At 35.3% G+C, this 22,434-nt stretch overlaps 1 protein-coding gene across 3 annotated transcripts in view; it reads left to right on the plus strand.

Moving 5' to 3' along the window:
- IQUB (IQ motif and ubiquitin domain containing) overlaps positions 1–22,434 on the plus strand; it is a 163,909-nt gene that overhangs the window by 128,133 nt on the left and 13,342 nt on the right. Inside the window, exon 15 of one of the 3 annotated variants that reach the window (XR_012074305.1) lies at positions 12,208–12,273. The exons of 1 other annotated variant lie outside the window; for it this stretch is intronic. The gene's annotated coding sequence lies outside the window, so the exon portion shown is untranslated. Of the gene's footprint in view, positions 1–7,453; positions 7,574–12,207; positions 12,274–22,434 lie in introns of those variants that run through there. One more of the 3 variants, XR_012074308.1, reaches the window with a different exon arrangement.

The raw sequence follows: 22,434 nt of genomic DNA on the forward strand, positions 1-22,434 counted from the left end.
AAAATATTAGTTTTCCATAGTTAAACTTGGGTTATCTAATAGCAAAGCTTCAAAACACATTAAGAATAATCTGCAAAAGAAAAATAGACAAATCTAAAACATAATGGGATATTTTATCATATTTCTGAGTAAATGATGAATCAAACATATAAAAATTTATATATTTATTAAAAATGTAGTTTAATGGTCTTTGCTTAAATGTCATTGTGGTTGTATACTTTCACAAAATTCATATGTTTATTAAAAATGTAGATTAATGGTCCTTGCTGAAATGTCATTGTGATTGTGTACTTTCACAAAACATAATTATAGGAGACTCTTCAAAAAAATACTCTGGACAGAGGTAAGAAAGTAAACAGAAACAACTTTCAGGGCAGTGCTAGTTTGACATAGTTCTCTGATAATTAATAGTTGCTGGAAAATAGAGTTTGGCCTGATTTATGAATATATCAACATTCAAGAAGGCTGAATATGGCAGACACAGGTGCATTCTGACCGGAAGCTTTTTCATACTTTACACATAGTTTTATATTTCAGCTGGGAAGATCAAAGAGTCTCATTTGCAGACAGAGGTAGAAATTGTAATCAGGTTCTTCATATCATGCATCCACATATAATGCCCCATCTTTAGATGCTGTCCAGTTTCTTTAAAATAAAAGGAGTGCCTCCCAGCGGGACCACGTAGATGAGGAAGTTCTGCAGGGAGGAGATCACATTCCCCAGCATCTTCCGGTTCATCTTTTTGCCCCGTTCCCTTGCGAGGCCCTCAATACGGAACGTGGTGGCTCTGCCTCCTTAGGCCTCAAGCCTGTGCTCTGCTCTCTCCTCACTGCCTGAAGCTTGAAAAATTTTAACTTCTCTAAGCCTTGCTTGTTTCCTGTGTGGAACAGAAACTGTGGGATCTAACTGATTGCCTCGCTGTGACTCTTAAATGAGATATATCAGAAAGCTTTATGCTGAGATATTAATATTCTCCCAACCCACCCCCACTTAGCTCCTTAAACTCCTAGTACCCCTAGGACTAAACTGTCACTTATTATCCTTCCAAGCAAGAGATTAAAGGACTAAGACCGATGATCTCCACCTGACGTCATGTTCTGTCAGATGCTGGGCCTGCCTCAGGCATCTACTCTGTTCCCTCAGCGTCCCTGCTCCAGGTCATGGTCTGGGTCATTTACATGCCAAGCTTACCAGCCAGGGAAGCTGTACTATGCTTTTCTTTCTACAGCCAGTGCTATTGCTATTGCAGTGTTTGGTGTTCACTGAACACCAGATCACTGTTATTATCATCATCATTGCAACTGATGTCAATAATAAAACAATCCCTCGAGCTTTTGTGGGTGATGTCAACTTCCTCAGGCTGCTTGGTTGTTTCTGTCCTATTCTCTCCCCCTGACCTAAAACAGATCCCTGAGCTCTCTCTTAGTTGATAATATCTTCCCTAACTCATTTGATTTCACTCATTTTCCCCCTTCAGATTGTAAATGATGAACAAGTTCTGTACAGACTCTTCTCAAAACTGATCTAGTTTAGATTCAGTAGCAGTCTTGCAGGATCATGGAGAGACTGCTAAGTTTAATGCCACAATCATCTCAGCTCCTACGGAGTATTCATTTCATTGTCAGCTGGTGGGAACAGGCAATTGCTGTGGTATAAGGCTGATTCCCTTCAGTAATGAAGCAAGGAAGGCACTGGGACATTTTCATTTCTGAATTCCAAGTGAGTACATATTGTCATTTCAGATGCTGTTCCAAGAGCTATCATTTGCTGGAGTGCGTCTGGTATCACATTTATTTACAGCATTCTAATTTTTCTTTAAAACTTAGGGAATGTGGGAAGGAACTGAGGTTATTGATTTTGGATATGTAGAACTCAGCTAGTAAGATAGGGCCAAGTTATAATCTCCAAGGGAAAAATGCTCAATTTCTCATCATTTCTGATACCGAAGACAGCATTGGAAAGAATAATTGAAAATAGGTAATGGACAATCAGCCAGAGGGTTTATTTGATAGCAAAGAGACGTCTGAGTCCCAGGGAGAGAAAATCAAGTTGTAAGAGAGTTGAAGTCCTACCATGCTGTAATAACGGGAAATTGTGCAACTTTTTACTTTGATACCGAAACATCTCTTATCCTGCTCTAAATGGAACGATGAGCACTATTTTCTTGTATACAAAAGTAAAGAAAGGAAAAGATGATGCAAGAGTCGTGTAAGATAATGATAACTGCCTTGCCTTGAGAAAAAGCTGTAAGACAAAGGAAAACTTTAACACAATACTGAAAAAAAAAGAATTTTATATAATTAAACAAGTAATTGAAGATATTGTAAAAGACACTTATAAATCAGAAACTCAAAAGTCAAAGAAGAAATTGTCAACAATAGCATACAATGTTAGATGAAAGTAGAGTAACATTTTCAAGAAGTTCAAGGAAGAACATGTGAGCCCTTCAATTTTCACAGCTATAGAAAACCCATTTTAACTGTGTAAGAACTCGGAATATTATATTCACAGGTTCTTTCTGAGGAATCTTGCCATTCGATTGAGAGAGAATTTTAACAAAGAACTTCTAGTGAGTATTGTTGTATATATTTAATTGTACATCTAAGACTAAAATAAAGATGAGAATAAACGTGGAAGATGAGAACGTGCATGTTAAATGTTCTGAGTAAATAGAAATAACATAACTAAAAAATGGGAAAGTATAAAGTTAACAACTGTACAAAAGATATAAAGAAAGCCTTTTAAAACACTTATGAAATGTACATTATATTTGAACAAATGAAAAGGTATCCCATATTCTTAGAATGAAAGAATAAATGTTATCAAGATGTTAATTCTATCCAAGATAATATACAACCTGAATAAAAATACCAATTAAAAAAAAGAGTTAGATAAAATGAACCTAAAGTTTGTATGAAAAAAATTAATAAATCTCAAATTACTATACAGTGAAAAACACAGGAGAAAAGGGCAGTGGGAAGTGAGGAGACTAGCAGGAACAGATATTAAAACATACTGAATAGCCTCTAATTAAACCAGTGTGGACTGGCATAGGAATGGACTGACTGATATTCCAAGGGAACATAATAAAAACTAAAAATAGACCCAAATATGTAGGACAATTTATGTTTATTAAATCACTGGGGGAAAGAAAATTTTCAGCAAATTGTGTTGGGTTAACTGGAAATATTGAAAAAAACCCTCAGACTATATGTAAGAATAAATTCCACTAATTGATCAGATATCTGAATATTTTAAAGATGAGAATTTAAAGAAACTATATATGTACTAGAAAAAACTTAATTCCTCTATAAACTAGATGGAAAAGGCATTCTTTATCATAACTAACACACTTGATGCTATGAAGGAGAAGACTAATAAATTTGACCTCAAAATTTTGTAAGGCAAAGAAAATAACAATTTAAAAGAAGAATAGGATTTAGAGAGGAAAGGAAAAAAAAAGATTTACTTTGCCACTATAATCAGGTTTTCCCCTTCCCAATTTGATCTTAAATGGTTTTAAATAATGAGACTGGATAAAATGATTTCTAAAGTCCCTTTAACTTTAACATTGTAGAATTTTAGCATGCTTGAACTACCTAAATACAAGAGAAAGACAGTTATATGCTTGGTTGAATCTTAGTCTTTTTTTTCTTCTTAATAATCTGACCATTTCCTTTTAATTTTTTTTCACCCTGTCGTAAAATACAGGATCTATTCCACTGTTTCTTCTTCTGGTAGCCTTCACTCCTCATTCCTCCTCTTGATATGATGATAATGCCATCAATCCATGAGCAGTTATTTTAAACCTCATGGATCAGGATTTCTATTTCCTCAAGCCCTCCAGAATCCAAGAACTTTGGAACTTCACAGTGAACAGACAACTGTTCATTAAGGTCCCTGGGTTTGTGGGGTGAGGGTGATGCAGCTAATTCAGAGCTTTAGTCTTGGCAAAGGTAGTAGGGAAGGAGAATATCCAGTGATAGGAAGTAAGTTCCATGATCTTTGACTATGATGTATATAAGTGGTAGTTTGTGAAAAGAGAACATGAGAAGGTAAAGAGGCAGATGTGGAAGAGAAGCAATATTTCTATCAGAAATAGGAAGCTAATTTTAATTCTGTTCTAGATAAATATACAACCTTTAGCTATTCATATATTTATTCCAAAAATTACTTGAGATTATTTAAAATAGAAGATGCATTTCTTTTCTTTCTTTTTTTAAATTGAAGTATAGTTGATTTACAGTATTGTGTTAGCTTCAGGTGTACAGCAAAGTGATTTAGTTATATACATATTTTTAAGATTATTTTTCATTATAGGTTATTATAAGATATTCAATATAATTCCTTGTGCTGTATAGTAAATCCTTGTTGCTTATCCATTTTATGTATAGTAGCTCATATCTGTTAATCCCATACTCCTAATTTATCTCTCCCACCTTCCTTTTCCCTTTGATAACCAAAAGTTTGCTTTCTATGTCTGGAGTCTTTTTCTCTTTTGCATATAGATTTTTTTGTTGTTGTTTGTTTGTTTTAGATTCCACATATAAGTGGTATCATACAGTATCTGTCCTTCTCCGCCTGGCTTACTTCACTAAGTATAATATTCTCTAGGTCCATCCATGTTGCTGCAAATGGCAATATTTAATCTTTTTTATGGCTAAGTAATATTGTGCGTGTGTACGTGTGTGTGTGCCTCACATTTTTTAAGCCAATCATCTATTGATAGGCACTCTTAGGTGGTTTCCATGTCTTGGCTATTGTAAATAGTGCTGTTATGAACATTGGGGTATATGTATCTCTTTGAATTAGAGTCTTCATCTTTTCCAGATATATACCCAGGAGTGGAATTGCTGGATCATATGGTAGCTCTATTTTTAGTTCTTAAAGGAACTTCCATACTATTTTCCATAGTGGTTGCACTAATTATATTCCCACCAATGGTGTAAGAGGTAGAAGATGCATTTCTAAAAGAAAAAAACTTATATGATGTATGATATTGAAGGTAATTATATATAAAACCTTGGCTATAAATAGTTGCAAGATTATATACTCAGTTATGGCATGATATTGTAAAGCTAAAGCCAAAGAGGGAGAGCTATACTGAGTTATAAAATTCCTATTGTCAATTAAAAAGCACATCTTTTTTTGAAGTAATAGTTCCATTTGACTGATTGATTAATTGATTGATCGATTGATTTGACATCTTTTTAAGAGACAGAGATTTTTCTGTTGCTGAATTCTTTGAGTAATTTGTTTACCTGAATGATCCTTACACAGGTACAGGGAAGAAGATTTAATGATTGGTCTGTAACTAGCTTCTTTTCCTCAGGGATGCCTCAGGTAAAATTGACCTGAACTTGTGCAAACATTGACTTATGGAATGTATAAGGCCAAAAGATAATGAGGGTCCAAGAGGAATGCTTTTAGAAGGGTGAACCTGGTTTCTCTAGTTTGATTCTGAGAAATCCGAAATTTATGGAATTATATACTGCAGCTGTATTGAAGGATATGACTTAATTATGTAGCCAGAACAATTCTGTATGATTAATTGAGCATATAAGTTTAAGAGACACCAAATTCAGTGATTTCCCTGTGCTTGACTGATCCCTAGTTGGATAACATAATTCTGAAACCAATGAACTCAGGTACAGGAAAGGGTATTCCAAGAGCTGCCTCTGGTGTTTGAGGCCACGTAGATATTGGTGCTGCTTGTAATATTGTTTTGAATTTTTTGCTAATCATTAATAAGGATTAAGGCTGAGGAAGACTCTTATTTCATTGACTGATGATTCAGGCCTTTGTAGTTGTACAGGGACAATAAACAGTACAAGCCACAGCATCTCCCAGTTTCTTTTAGAAAGGATGCAGACACATTCTTCACATAACTCTTCCTTATAAACAATCTTCATAGCAGCTAAGGACCCAACACAGTGAAAGCAAACGGTGTCAACAGGGACTCAAAGTTCTCTGGGACAAAAGTGTGGCTTCTTGGAGGTTGGGCTCAGTTCAAGGCTTGAATTTCAAAAGCACAGAGAGATGAATCACTAGCATGTTCTATAGAGTCTCTTTCAAATACTAATGTTCTTGACAGAGCTTGTATCAGGAGCTCTGCAGGGATCCATTTCTGGAGAGTGCCTGAAGTATAAGTATTCGTTGATTGAAAAAAAGGTCTTTAAGATTTAGAAACAAGATGTGCAGTGGTAAAGTAGATATTGTTATAAATTTGAAAAGATTCTTCTTTTTTGTCTATGGTCTGGATGCAAGACAATGATTTGCATGATCTATTAATTATTTACACTGATCACTGGACAGCAAATACTAATTCTGGATGTAGTCAGGTAAAGAATCATTCTTTTACGGATATTACTTGCTTGTAATAGTACTCACTATGAAAGCTTTGTATTTATAAGTTGTAAGGTACATATTACTTGTTTGTTCTCCTTTTTTTTTTTTAAAGTTAAAAATGTTTTTTTCCTAATTAATTTTCCTGCTGGATACAGAAGGTGTGATCCAGTGCAAAAAATTTTTTTGCTCCTGGAATAGTTTTCATTGTAAATTAACAAATGGTCTTTTGGCTGATTGACCTGAATCAGTCCCCTACAACTTATTACGTTAAATTTATATTTTTAACCTGTAAATATGAGTATCAGACCCAAGCCTCATGGGGATGCTGCCAGGGTGCAGATACCTGGGAGGCCCTATCTGTAGCTGTGAAACCTTCCATTTGTTCTGGGTACACCTACCAGTGAAAACACCTCCTTGTTGGAAAAGCGAAGTGGGGAAGGAGGGGACAAACTAAAATAACTTTAAAAATGGGGAGTTAAAAGGAGGAGATTTTAAAATCTCTTGAGTCATAGCTCTCTAAATCACTGAATCATAATGGTGCTGTGAATTTATTTTTACATTCTGAATTTATTGATATTTTAGTGGACAGTATTGTCTACATCACACCCAAAGTGGTACACTTAATCAAATCTATTTAATTGACAAATTATTTTTAAATGCATGTTTTTGCCTAGCACTGGAGTTTCGTGCTAGGAATGCAAAATATTAACAAGATAGTTAGAGCTCCTTCCCTGGGGAAACCACTATCTCAAGGGAGAATCAGACATTTAATTTAGCACTCAATTGATTATTTAATTATATTTGTGATAAATACATCAAAGGACAGGAGTTCTGTGCAGTGGAAGGCTGTAAACAGATGATCTGATGTCAACTGAGGTCCAGAGAGTTTCCTTTAATTGCCCAAGATTATGTAGCTTAGAAGTAGCAGAGCAGAACTTTGAATCTAGGTGTAATCTTATGTGAATGCACTACATTTACTGCCTCTAACTACATAGCTATAATAGTGGCACAAAGTGCCATGTGAGCAAAAAGAATGGTATGTTAGTTTTCTATGACTGCTGTCATAAATCACTACAAATTTAATAGCTTATCTTACGTTCTCTAGGTTAGAAATCCAACAGTTCTCGTGGGCTAAAATCAAGATGCTTTCGTTCATATTTGATGGAGAGATCAAAATTTTTACAGAGAAGCAAACGCTGAAAGAGTTCAGCACCACCAAACCAGCTTTATGAGAAATATTAAAAGGACTTCTCTAAGTGAAAAAGAAAAGGCCAGTGCTAGAAAAATGAAAATTACAAAAAGAAAATCTCATTGGTTAAGATAAATATACAATAAAGGTAGTAAATCAACCACAAATAAAGCTAGTAGGAAGGTTAAAAGACAAAAGAAATAAAACCATTCATATTCAGAACAAGTAGTTAAGGGATACACAAAACAAAAAGGTAAAATATGATATCAAAAACAGTAAGTGCTGGGGAGGGTGACTAAAAACGCAGGGTTGTTAAAATGCATTTGAACTTAAGACATCAACAACTTAAAATAATCATACATATATGTATATATATATATATAAACTATAGCATATATATAAAAATCATATACATATATAGCTATATATAAACTTCATGGTAACCACAAACCAAAAATCTGGAATAGATACACACACACACACACAAAGAGAAAAGGAGACTAAGTATAACACTAAAGGCAGTCATCAAATGACAAAGGAAGAGAGGAAAAGAAGAAGAAAGGAGTAAAATAGAACTACAAAAACAACCCCAAAACACTTGGTACAATGGCAATAAATGCATATTTATCAATAATTATTTTAACTGTAGATGGACTAACTACTCCAGTCAAAAGACATAAAGTGTCTGAACGGATGCAAAAATAAGTCCCATATATATTCTAATTTTAGAACTAAAGACACACACAGACCAAAAGTGAGAGGATAGAAAAAGATATTCCATACAAATGAAAGAAAAATAAATCCAGCATAACAATACTTAAATTAGACAAAATAGACTTTAAAGCAAAGACTGTAGTAAGAGGCAAAGAAGGATATTACATAATCATCAAAGAATCAATTCAAGAAGATGATAACAATTGTAAATATATATGCACCCAACATAGGAGCACCTAAATACATAAAACATATTAACAGACATAAATTGACAGTAGCACAATAATAGTAAGGGACTTTATCATCCCACTTCAACATAGTATTGGAATTCCTCACCACAGCAATCAGACAATAAAAATAAATAAAAGGAATCCAAAGTGGAAAGGAAAAATAAAATTGTCACTGTTTACAGATGACATGATACTATACACAGAAAATCTTAAGAGACACTACCAAAAAGCTACTAGCACTTATCAATGAATTCAGTAAAGTTGCAGGATACAAGATTAATATACAGAAATCTGTTGCATTTCTGTACACTAACAATGAACTATCAGAAAAAGATAGCTTTTTTTATAATCCCATTTACATTGCATAAAAAAAGAATAAAATACCTGGAAATCAATCTAAGGAGGTAAAAGACCCATACCTGGAAAATTATAAGACACTGATGAATGAAATTGAAGCTGACACAACCAGATGGAAAAATATTTCATGTTCCTGGATTAGAGGAATTAATATTGTTAAAATGACCATACTACCCAAGGCAATCCATTGATTCAAGGCAATTCCTATCAAAATATCAATGGCATTTCTCACCGAAGGAGAACAAATAATTTTAAAATCCTATAGAAATGCAAAAGACCTCAAATAGCCAAAGCAATCTTGAGAAGAAGAACAAAATTGAAGATATCATGCTCCCTGACTTCAAACAATACTTCAAAGCTACAGTGATCAAAACAGTATGGTACTAGCAAAAAGACAGACACATAGATCAATGGATCAGAAATGAACACACAGTTCTATAAGCAATTAATTTATGACAAATGAGGCAAACATATACAATGGGGAAAAGACAACCACTTCAATAAATGGTATTGGGAAAAGTGGACAGCTACATGCAAAAGAATCAAACTGTACTACTCTCTCACGCCATGCATACAAATAAATTCAAAATGCATTAAAGACTTAAATATAAGACCTGAAAGCATAAAACTTCTGGAAGAAAACATAGGGAGTAAACTCTTTGACATGGGTTTTAGGAATATTGTTTTGGATACATCCTCAGGCAAGGGAAGCAAAAGCAAAAATAAACAACCAGGACTACATCAAACTGAAAAGTTTCTGCACAGCAAGGGAAACTATCAACAAAATGAAGAGTCCACCTACTGAATAGGAGAAGATAGTTACAAATGATATATCCAATAAGGGGTTAATATCCAAAATATACAAAAAACTCATACAGCTCTACATTAAAAGAACAAATAACGAAGTTAAGAAATGGGCAGGGCATCTGTATAGACATTTTTTCAAAGAAGACATACAGATGGCACATGAAAAAATGTTCAGCAGTACTAATCATCAGGGAAATGTAAATCAAAACCACAGTGAGATATATCACTTCATGCCTGCCAAAATGGCTATTCCAAAAAGACAACAGATAACAAGTGTTGGAGGATGTGGAGGAAAGAGAACCATTGTGCGCTGTTGATGAGGATGTAAACTGGTGCCGCTACTATGGAAAACAGTATGGGGATTCCTCAAAAAATTAAAAATAGAACTACCATATGATTCAGCAATTTCCTAGGTATTCACCCAAAGAAAACAAAACCACTCATTAGAAAAGATATGCACCCTTATGTTCATTGAAGCATTGTTTACCATAGCCAAGATATGGAAACAACCCAAGTGCCCATCAATAGGTGAATGGATAAAGAAAACATGATGTATACATACATACAATGGATGATTACTTAGCCATAAAAAAGAGTGAAATCTTTCCATTTGCAGCAACATGGCTGGACCTAGAGGATATTATGCTAAGTGAAATATTAGACAGAGAAAAACAAATACTGTATAATATCACTTATGTATGGAATCTATAAAAACAAAATGAATGACCAAACCTAACAGAGCAGAAGCTGAGTATAGATACAGAGAACAAACAGGTGGTAGCAGAGGAGAGTGGCTGGGTGGAGGAAAGAAATAGGCCAGGGAGATCAAGAGGTACAAACTTCCAGTTACAAAATGATGAATCATGGCTAGGAAATGTACAGTGTGGGGAATATGGTATGATGACAGATCATAACTAGTTTATTGTGGCGATCATTTTGAAATTTATAGAAATATTAAAGCAACATGTTGTGTAACAGGAGCTAACATAGTATTAAAGGTCAATTTTACTCTAAAAACAAGCATGCAAACAAACTCATTAAAAAGGAGATCAGATTTGCGGTTACCAGAGGCAAAAGGAGAAGGGATTGGATGAAGGTACTCAAAAGGTACAAACTTCCAGTTATAAGATAAGTAAGTCCTAGGGATATAATGTTCAACATGACAAATATAGTTAACACTGATGTATGTCATATATAAAGGTTGTTTCTAGAGAGTAAATCCTAAGTGTTATCATCACAAGGAAAAATTTTTTTCTATTTCTTTAATTTCGTATCTATATGAGATGATGAATGTTCACTAAACATCGTGATAATCATTTGATGATGTATGTATGTCAAATCATTATGCTAGACACCCTAAATTTATATAATGCTATGTGTCAATTATATCTCAATAAAACCGGAAGAAAAAAAGATAAACAGGTAAAAAAAATCCTACTTCCTGTCATGGGTAGATGAGTAGTTTCCTACCTTTTCAACATCTAAGTCCCGAGGATGCCTTTAGTTTTATGACACTTCAGCCCCTTTGACGCTACCAATCCTTTAGCAGTGAAAAGTCCTACCTGTAATACGTGGCACATCTTTATATTTTCACGTTGGTTGTCTTTTATTAATTTGAAACACATTTACTTAGGAGGACCTACAATGTATACATTGTACAAAGGTACAGAGTGACAGCTTCATGCAATACATTGGCTTTTCTTAAAAGTCCCAACTTTTTTACCATACAGGTCCTCATCAGTATAAAATCCTTGAAAATGTGTAACAGACCTCCCAAAGATCCTAAACTTGTGATAATTAAGGTAAACTGGTAAATAAGCTTTTCAATGAAGGAAGAAATAAATCCTTTATTCTTTCTTACCAAATTTGTACCACTCTTTAACGAGATGTTAATAGAGTAGAAATCCTTTTGTAAAGGAATTCCAGCTAAAAAATGAAGAAATTGTAGAAGTAAAGTATCATCATGCAAATTCTACTAGATCAGTCGAGTTAGGTAATAATCATCAATGGCTGAAACATCACAAAACTAGATAATATTGGACATCTTGTGCCCCTGATGGAAGAATATTACCACATCTATGAAGTATTATTGAAAAAAAAATTGACCCTAATTCTGCTCACTTTTGATCCAACCATCAACTTCAAATTGTGGAGTTTAGAGGAACAGTTAAATGACATCTGTGGATGCAATGACAATATCCAGACAACAGGATAAATGCCATACTTACTTCAACTTTCTTCAACGATTAATTTGAAAAGAGGAAGAAGAAAGATAGAGTGGGAACTGATAAATTAACAGAGACAAGAGATAAAGCAGTCAACTGCAAGGTGTGTCTCATTGGATTCCAATTCTAAGAAACAACTGTAAAACATTTTTTATATTTGTAAGCAGCTGGAAATAGGCACCTTCCAAGATATTGAATGACATTGAAAGATTGTTACCTCATTTTTCAGATATTATAATGGTATTATGGTAATGTATATAAAATAGTCCTCACTTTTTAGTCATACATATGAAATATTAGTGGATGAAATCATGTGACACCTGGGGTTTGCTTCCAGTACAGGTGAAGGGGAGAGATGAAACAGAGTTCGTCATGGTTGGTGATCATGAATCATGAATCAGAGTCCCAGGAGCATGGAGATCCATTGTGCTCTTCAGTTTGAAATTTTTCATAATAGGAAGTTAAAGTTAAAAATAGAGATATGTCTTTTTTAAGGCTGAATAATATTCATTGTATGTATGTAGCATATTTTCTTTATGCATTTATCTGTCAGTGGACACTTGGGTTGCTTCCATATCTTGGCTTTTCTGAAAAATGCTGCAATAAACACAGGAGTGCAAGTATCTCAAACCCTGGGGACATTATGCTAAGTGAAGGAAGCCAGTCACAGAAGGACAAATGCTCATTTCCACTTAAATGAGGTATCTAAAATAGTCAGACTCATAGATGTCGAAAATCAAAAGGTGGTTGCCAGGGGCTGGGAGGTATGGGAACTGGGGAGTTGCTGTTTAACAGGTTCAGTTTCAGCTATGCAGGATGTAAAATGTCTAGAAATCTGTACAACGCACTTATAGTTAACGTTGTGCTTATAGGTATTGTGGTATTGAAACCTTAAGAGGGTAGGCCTTATTTTTTTAAATAAAAAAGATATGTTATTGTTCTGCATATTTTGATGACAAATGAATAACATTGCATTCCTTTTTTTTTTAACATTTCTTGTAAACTTTTCAGATAGCTTATTTAATCTGGTCAGCCAGTGTATTATCCGAACAATGCCAATTAAAACATTTATATTTTTATTCTATAGATAATGATCTTATTCCACAAAAACCCTACGTGCCATAAGTTGAGTTTATTGGCAGAGACCTAGAGTTTAATTATCAACACATCGGTCAATTACCTCTCATTCCATCTGGTAAAATTATGCTATGGTTGAGATATCTAAGGGAAGATATATGACCTTTAATCTTAGAACCTATAAAAAGACTGACTAAATAAAACTTAGCACCATGGTCTATGATTCATTAAATCTGCATTATAGCCGTGGCTCTGCCTATCAAACTACATTCTTTTATGGCCATTCAGGTGATTTATTTTTGGAACAGAGCTAATAATACTCACTTAAAGGAGAATTATGGGGATTAATATATTCGAAAATGCGTTAGCCCTTAACATGAAGTTTTGACCGATGATTTCAAAGAGTGATTAATTAATGAAAATAATTTCAACCCTAAGCATATTTGATAAAATATTTGTGACATCTGCTTGGCAGTTAAAGTACAGACTTGGGGAGCTTCCTGTGTTGTAGGCAATGAGAACAATTTAATTAGTGCTTCTACAAAGATGATGTTAATTCTTTAATATGGATCTTTGCAAAAGTTTCACCCAATTTAAATTAGTTTCTCCCATCTTTTCTTTTGTAATAACTCATGGAAGTAAATGAGAAGCACAAAGTCTGATGTAGATAAAGAGGAATGAGCACAGACATTAAACCAAGAGTGACTGCCACTTCAGTTACTTATCGAGGACCATTGTCTGCTATTTTCTCCAACCTTTTCAAGTTTTACATACCATCCTAATATTCTAGGACTTTGAAAACAGGATGAACAACAAAGCATCAAGTTCTCAGAGTTATTTTGCCCCTTTGGTATCAGATGATATAGGTTGCTGGGTCACATGAGCTTCCCCGCTGCTTTGAGCTGGGGGGTTTACTTAAAAGGCGAACTTAAACTGATCTGTCTATAGTCTAGTCCCACCTTAGAAGCTCTAGGATTTCTGTTTAAAGGTGATGTTGACCCCATTATCACAGGAACAAAGTCTAAGCTAGTCTCGAAATGGTGGTTATAGAATTGTGCTGCTTTCGCCACATGCTTATCCCCAGGCTCCTCTGTTTGCGAACCTTGCGTTTGCAGAAGACCAAGCTGGATATACCGGCAAGTCTGTGGCTGCAAAAAAGTTGCTCCTTATGTAAAACTAACTGGTAAAAGCAGTGTTCTTGAGACCATGCCTTCATTACTGTGGCACTCTAATCAAGCGAGCAAGCCTTTTAAATACACCTGTCACCCTCAGGTGCCTACTAGAATGAACCCTGAGGACCCGAGGACCGAGCAATTGTTTGAACTGAGACCTTGGCAGTGACTGATGAACTACTTTAATTCTTTTTAATACGGAATTTCTCTCCTTTTTGTTCACCTCTTGTGCCCTTAAGACTATAGGGTGGCCTGACTGAGCTGTCCCCAGGAACAGTCTTTCCTTAGAGTCTCCTCCATAGTGGCATGTTTTATTGTCTTAACTGTTATCTATACGCCAAAGATTTTAATAATTAGGGGCTGAAGTTGGGGTGGGGGTATAGCTTGGTGATAAAGTGTGTGCTTGGTGTTCACAAGGTCCTGGATTCAGTCCCCAGTGCCTCCATTAAGGGACAAAAATAATTAGGGACTGAAGTTCCTAAAGAAAGTGGGGAAAACTGATCTACAGTGATCTGTAGTGACCATTTGACATTTAAATTTTGTAATATTCAGTAATGTCTTCACAAAAAATTCTCTAAGGATATAGGGATGCTTGTTTTGCAGATAGAAATAAGTTAATTTTCCTCCATTATAAAAAGAATGTATATATATTCATTGCAAGTAATTCAGAAAATACAAAAACAAATGAAAAAGAAAATTAAAATCACCACAGTTTCATCACTGAAAGGCGAATTCTGTTTACATTTGACTATATATTTCTCCAGATCTTTAAGTATACCTATTTATTCTTATAAAGATATGATAACACTTTACATACTGTTTTGTGACCTGATTCCTCCATCCCTTCTCTGCTCCACCTCCCGCCTCCCCTGGGAAACATACACACACACACACACAAACACACACACACACACAGCACACAGCACACATATCACTGGAATCTTTGCACTTCAAAAATGTGCTTATATACAAACAAAACATAAAGATGTTGAATAATGTCTAATCAGAGGGCTTTCTATTTAGGAGCAGGAAAGGTAAAGGATTATTACTTAAATCTTAGGAGTGTCAGAAGGGTGTATGTTTCATAAGGATCACATACCCAGCTTAACATGGCAGAGGCACCAGGCAGAGTTCTGAGAACCATCCCATTTCGTGCATGATTCAGGAACATTCCCATATGGTTGAGAACAGCATTCTGATTTTCATCTTACAATTTCAAGTCTACATTTGTATTTTGCTTTAAGACACTTTATAGCTGGGCTGGTTACCAATGACTATGTATAAATTTAGGGGTTACCACCTATGTGGTGAGCTCTCCATATCCTTGTTAGTATATGAAAGCTGAATTAATGGAAGATAAAATACAGTTGCTGTTTATTAATGTCAGCAATCAGTAAAAGTAAGATAGTGCTTCTGAAGGAGTCCTGGACCTGTCAGTGCTTAAAAATCCCAGCAGCCAAGTTCAATGTAGTTGAAGCCTTTAAGCATAAGCAGGTATTCTAGCTTTTAAGTTGCAGTAACAACTTGTCTACTTTAGAGATTGTTTTAAAAAACAGGTGTACTCAAACCTGATTTTCCTATATTAGACTAAATTTACTGAACTCTTGTCCTGAACAAGAGTCATCTTGTTGAATATAATAAGGCATCTCCTTTTGTCATGTGATCGTTAACTCAAAGAATGCTAAACACGTACCTAATATATTTAAGATTTATCTAGTCAAATAATGTTTAATTTACCAGTGGAAGAATTAAAGGGTAGAGATGTGATTCCCTTTATCTATTACACAGATAATTGCTCACAGAGCTGTGATAGGAACCCATGACTTGACACCTCCTAGGTGTCTATTAGACAATGTAATGGATGAGCCAGGTCTTTTATCCTCTGTATTCTGATGCTTTGACACCTGGAGCCTCTCTAACCTGGAGGGGCTGCTTCTTCCAGAGTTAGCCATCTCCTAGAGAGAGTAAACGATTTGTTCATCAGCAAGCACACTTGTCAGTGGCAAACCAGTTAATCCAGAGCCCACATCCCTAACTACCTTCTCTACTGAGCTCTCACACTCCCAGTCACTAGCCCTCTGCCCTAATCAGCCCAGGACCAAGTACCAGACAACTAAGGACAGTCCCTCTGCCCTGGAACCCACTGAAATTATTCAAACTGGCTAATCCTAAGCGTGCTTCCCTTGTCTTGCCTGTTTCTTCCTGTGGAAATCACAGTAAAGGTGTGTCTCCATCTTTCCCCCCTCCCTCTGCTTCCTGACTGCTTCTCTGTGTGATGTCTCCCCACCCCCGCCATGACATAGTAATGCCCTCATTTCTTGTGAGTGTAACAAACTAGCTTTTCCACAGCAGTGATCTTCTGACCTTTTGGCCTTGTCATACATGAATAATAATAATAATAAAGCTATATATTAAAACACATGGACCTTTCTTAACATGATAAACTTCACTTATGCTGCTACCACCAAGTGAGCATTATGAGTACAGAGACTACAATCATTGCTTCTGATTCTGCTTTGTGCCAATACTGCATCATCTTCAGTCATTCAAGTCTAATAGAGGTCAGTACCCCTCTGTTATTTTAGTATGTACATAGTATTAAAAATGCTGTACATATTTTAAACTTTCTTTCCTTTCAATTTTTTCTTTTCCTCCTCCAGATTCATGTAGAGTTGGCAAATAATGTTTGACATGAGAGCTTCTGGTGAACTGCTCCACTCAATTCAAAGAACACAAGGCATATGACCTTTGGCGTTTTTTGGTAGTCCTGGGCTACTAATGCCAACATTTTTACAATATTCTAGAAAAGAAAGGTGTGCCTAAAATCCACACCATTCACAAGTGATACCCCTATGACCACTAAGAGGGCCCACCACCAGATGGGAGAATAGGAGGAAGAATGGGGAAGTCAGACGATTTTGGAAGAGCATTTGGGAGTTCTCAGAGTAGGAAAAGTTTTCATATCAGAATGTAGAAAAGTCTGTCTTTTTAAATCAAAGATTTGTAGAAAAATTGCTTTCACTTGTTGAGTTGCACTCCAGGAAGTTTCCAATTTTGTAGGTGAAAAATGGTTGAATACTGGCAACACCCTATGGCTCAATCTATTGGTAGAGTAAATAGTGTTTTTCTCTGCCGAGCACTGCTTTTTAATCGATGTGAGAACTAGAAAAATGAGACCTTACTCATAACAAAGATAAACTCTTACTCATATTTTAATTATCTCCCGAATCTATAGATGGAAGATTACAGCATAATTTTCACTGACAAAATCTTACAGACACAGTGACTTTTGCCTATAAAGCAAAGGGAGGAAGATAGAGGAACCTTTCTGGACTGAGAAGACAGAAGCTCCCCTCCTGTTTTTCAGGGAAGAGCTTATTTCTGCTCTGGTGTTTTCACTTAGTCTTGTCATTTCTACTCTGACAATTACCAAGATTTCTTGTAGCTTTGACTGATGGTCTGATAACTTTATTTTTATGTCTTTCTCTAATGTTTATAAATAGTGAATTTAATACTGGTTTCAAGAAAACACTGACTACTAACTGACTATAGAAATTTTCTCAATATTCTTCTCCCTGATACTCTATTTCAACAGGGTTGAATTTGTAAAATGGATTGAGCAGCTGGTAAATAAGATTATGTTAGTAAAGATCTGTGCCTCAACCAAGGAAAAGGAATTGATTGAAGTGCAAAAGAATTTCTGTAGTGTTTGTCTTAAAACTAACATTAGCAGAGGTAGCCTCCTGGGACATTTTCTGTGCCTTCAGGACACCTTTTGTTTGTAGATTCCAGGCTTTGGTGTCAAAAACACCTTGTATTCATATGCACTGACTCTTTTCCATTCTCCTAATGTGTGGATAGCTGGAAAGCATTAATAAATTCACTTTGGAGCCTGACATACACAATCCACATGATCTTGTATCTTATGGTGACCCAGGAGACCCACCCTAGTCAGTTTCTCAGAAAATAATAGTCCTGTCTGACTTACCTTTGTGCACAGTTTCTTAGTATTGTATTGTGAATGAATGTATGTTTTTTTTGTTTGATATGTTGGAAGGCAAAGATAAATCTTCTCACTGCTTATGAGTTTAAAATCCTCACAAGTCAGACATAGAAATGGTGTGGTCTTGGCCTTGATGTAGCTGTATAGTGATAACCTCTCGGTCATGATGATGACGATCTGGCCAGCTGTTCTTCAAGAGTTAATCACAGGCTGAGAACAAGGCCTGAAATAAGTCAATGGCTTTTCCTAATCTAGTCAATTATTAAAATGACCGATGGCGTCAGCCCACAGGTTTGTTTCTATTATCAGAGGTAGTAATGCCTTTGAGTGTTTTTATTTCATAGAAAACAAGATCTTGGTTAACAAACGATATGCCGGAACATGTTCAAACTCCTGGATAATTTTTTAAAATTTAAATTCAAAGCAACAATCATGGAAATTTATAAAGGTTTGTGATATTTAAAACTAGAAACATCAGTATGTCACAAGCGAAATATGAAAACTGAGAGGGAGAAAACACTTATGTTTGAGAGAAACTTAGGAGGTTAAGAAAAGGCTGAGCTGTGGCAACAATGGAGACTCCAGTGTCCAGGAGATCTGGCCTCATGCAAGCAGGACACTGGCCTCGTGAGGTCACTGGGACAGGCAATAAACCAATACTCTCTGGCATTACTTCACTATCCGAGTTCATTTCTGCAATTCTCTTGGTTTGTCCAGTCTTCTTTTATACTATGATTTCAACTAAGTGATTATTCAAAATCCTAAACCTTGGCACCCAGAATTAAGGTCTTCTTTTCAACAAAGTGGTAACCCCAGAATCCAACATCTGGGAATAAATTAGCATCTGTTGTGACTACACACATATTCTGCAATCTAGTAAAGACTCATTTTTTAAATTGAAGTATAGTTGATTTACAATATTGTGTTAGTTTCTGGTGTACAGCGTAGTGATTCAGTTTATATATATATATATACATACACACACACACACACACACACACACACACATATATATACTTTTTCATTATAGGTTAATACAAGATATTGAAATAGTTTCCTGTGCTATATAGTAGGATCTTGTTGTTTACCTATTTTATATATATAGTCTATGAGTCTGTTTCTGTTTTGTAAATAAATTCATTTGTGTCATTTTAAGACTCCTCATTTTAATTAAGGTTGTATGTCTGCTTAAGAAACCTGTAACATATTTTTTTCTTAGTTTTGTTTTCTAAAAAATTAAATCTTACTTTGACTTAATGGAATTTAAATTGTCAGTTTTTGCCTTTTTATAAAGTTGTGAAAATGTGGAATGTGACTCTATTCTCATCTATATTTGCAAAGCAGTTAAAGGTTGTGTTAAGGACTCACTATACACTGTGTAGTACTGTTATACCCTGTGAGCCATCTCATAACTACGAACTTGGTGCTATGTGGACACAGCTGGACATGTTCTGGAGGTCTGATGTTGAGGTGCCCCACATAAGAAGGTAGAATCAGAGGGTCAGAGATGAACAACTAGAAAAAAGGATAGAGCAGAAGCAGAAGGTAAGATGGTACTTCAGGTTCTACTAAAATATGGAGAAAACTTTAATATACCAAACTGAGTGGACCCCGGATAATATTTGGGACATCCAGGACTCAAAGAGCTGGTAAATTTCGCTTTAGGTAGAATTAGGTTGATGCTCTGGAGTTTATCTGGTATTTCAGAGTCTCAGTTCTGGTGGTCAGAGGGTAAAACTGGTATGCTGAGTGGCTTCAGGTTTATCTATCTTTCTCAAACTTAGACACTACTTAAAGTTTGTCTTATAAATCTCTCTCCTTTGCTGATGAAGGAATGAGCTCAAGTATCAGCCCAAGTATGAGGAATATTTTATTGAATGTTATTTACAATTAATTTACTTCTAGACGATATAAAAACTATGGTAATTGTTTAGGTATACAACATACTGTTCTGAGTGAGTGAATCAAAGATAATTTTAAAGTGGCCATTATGGCATTACCATAAAGATGTTTAAACCTCAAGTATCAGTTTAACCTTTTTCTTCCTAAATAATATATGTAAGTTAAGTTAATTTCAATTTACAATGAATAAGTATAATATAGAGAAGAGGAGTAAATGACAGAGTAAAGAGAGAAAAAAAGTTTGCTTAGCATCTTCTAGTCCTAACTCTAATGATCAGAACATGCATATTACACTTTTTGCGAGCTACCCAATAAAGAAGATGGATTGCTCGAATCCCCTACATTTACTGAGCTGAAGAGATCAAGTTGCACCTAACTAATATCTTTGCAAGAAAGTTCATCAGGGTTAAAAACCTGTGGCCATACAACAGTTAACTGAAGTGGCCCACAGAAAAAGGAGCACTGAAGTGCTCTCAAAAAACTAGCTACCTAAAAAGACATAAATGAACTTATTTACAAAACAGAAACAGATTCACAGACATAGAAAACAAACTTATGGTTACCAGGAGGTAAATGGGATAGGAAGGGATAAATTAGGAATTCGAGATTTGCAGATACTAACTACTGTATGTAAAATAGAGAAACAGCAAGTTTCTTCTGTATAGCACAGGGAACTATATTCATTATCTTGCAGTAACCTATAATGAAAAAGAATATGAAAAGGAATATATGTATGCATATGTGTGACTGAAACATTATGCTGTACACAAGAAATTGGCATAACATTGTAAACTGACTATACTTCAATAAAAAAGAATGCAAAAAAATTAAAAAATAAAATAGCTACTTACCAGCCAAGAACTATTTCAGGTACTCTTAGACATCATGACTGAAGTACCTTTGTTTCAGGTATCTTCCTGACTTTGAATTAAAACTCTACTTAATTTGATCCTATTAAGTTCATGTCTTAAAAAAACAGTTCAGTCAGCAAGAGTGCAATAGATTCGGTTTGTTCTGGCCTTAATTTGATTGACTCAATGGCAGTCTGATTTAGTCAATAATTAATAAAGCTACAGTTCCTAAATTAACCGTGATGTGTTACATGATTTTGTCATTGTCTTAGCTGGTAGGTGTAATACCATTGGTTGCTTTTCTTTCTTCCTCGTATAATTCTGGCTTTTTCAACTTTTTCTTTCCACTACAATTCTTTCTTTTCCAACTTTTTCTTTGTTTTTACTTAAGTGATATCAGTGTTCAAGCTAAGAACTGGGTTTTTCTCCCCTGTTCTTGATTCTGTAAAGACCTTTAGTGCTTTTTCGGATGACTGACAGGTGATTAGTATTTTTTTCTGAGTTAATGGAATGTTCTTTTCAAGCTGTGGTTTCACTAGAATAAATCCTCTTTTCATGCTCTGTTCACAGAGGCCCTTTGTGTCCTTCACCTACTGAACACCCAGACTAGGCCTTTGGGCTGTAACATTGAGTTGCAACTAATGTGTGATCCATTAACCCATACCCTAGGTTTCTGCCCACTGGACACCTAATGCTTTCAAGTGATTAGTTTTCAGATGTCTTTATGCCTTCTCTGACCCTCTACCTCCACTGTTTTTTTTTTTTTCCAAATTGACTCTCATTTTATTTCTCTTCCAATTTGCAAACTCTTCTGGAAAATTTACATCATCTTTCTTTCCACACTAAGTTTGTTGAATAATTTCCAATTTGAAATCATCAGCCAACATTGTTTTTGAGAAGTTCATTTCCTGTTTCAGATTATTGGTAAAAACAAAGTCTATTCCTCTCTTCTCCTAGTTCCTATGGAGCACTGCTTACTTCTCTCATCACGTCCCTGATGGCCTTGCATATGATTAGTTGTGCTCATTTTTCCTACTAGGTTGTAAGTGTCTTCAGGGCAGAGGATCTGCAGCTTTGCGTTTTCCACAGGGAGCAGCATAATACTTTTCACACAGTAGGAATTTAGTCAATGTGTGGGAATTACATTATTATGGATATTTGTGGTAGACTACACAAACGCCTCCTTAGAACTAGAAATATTGCCATTAAATCTAACACATAGTTTGTGTTGTTTTCTTCTCAGTGTCTTTCAGGTGATGTTTTCCGCATGTACTTATGGAAATTAATTTGAATTAATTCCGTTTTTGCAATTGGGATGCTGCATTATGTCTTTTCAAGCCAGGCACACAATATGTGTTACATTTGTTCTAATCGCAACATGAAACTCAGTGGGGAAGTTTTTTTTTTTCCTTTTAAGTTAATTGAGCATTTCCATCCTGGTGTTTAAGATTCTAATTGCTTTTGTTTCAAGATATTTAAATGTTTTCTCTTGGCATTTTCTAATTATTACATAAAATCACACAAGCAGATACATAGCAACCGTGTTTCGCCTTCTCTCT

Source organism: Vicugna pacos, chromosome 7, assembly GCF_048564905.1.
Source record: "Vicugna pacos chromosome 7, VicPac4, whole genome shotgun sequence".
Taxonomy (NCBI): domain Eukaryota; kingdom Metazoa; phylum Chordata; class Mammalia; order Artiodactyla; family Camelidae; genus Vicugna; species Vicugna pacos.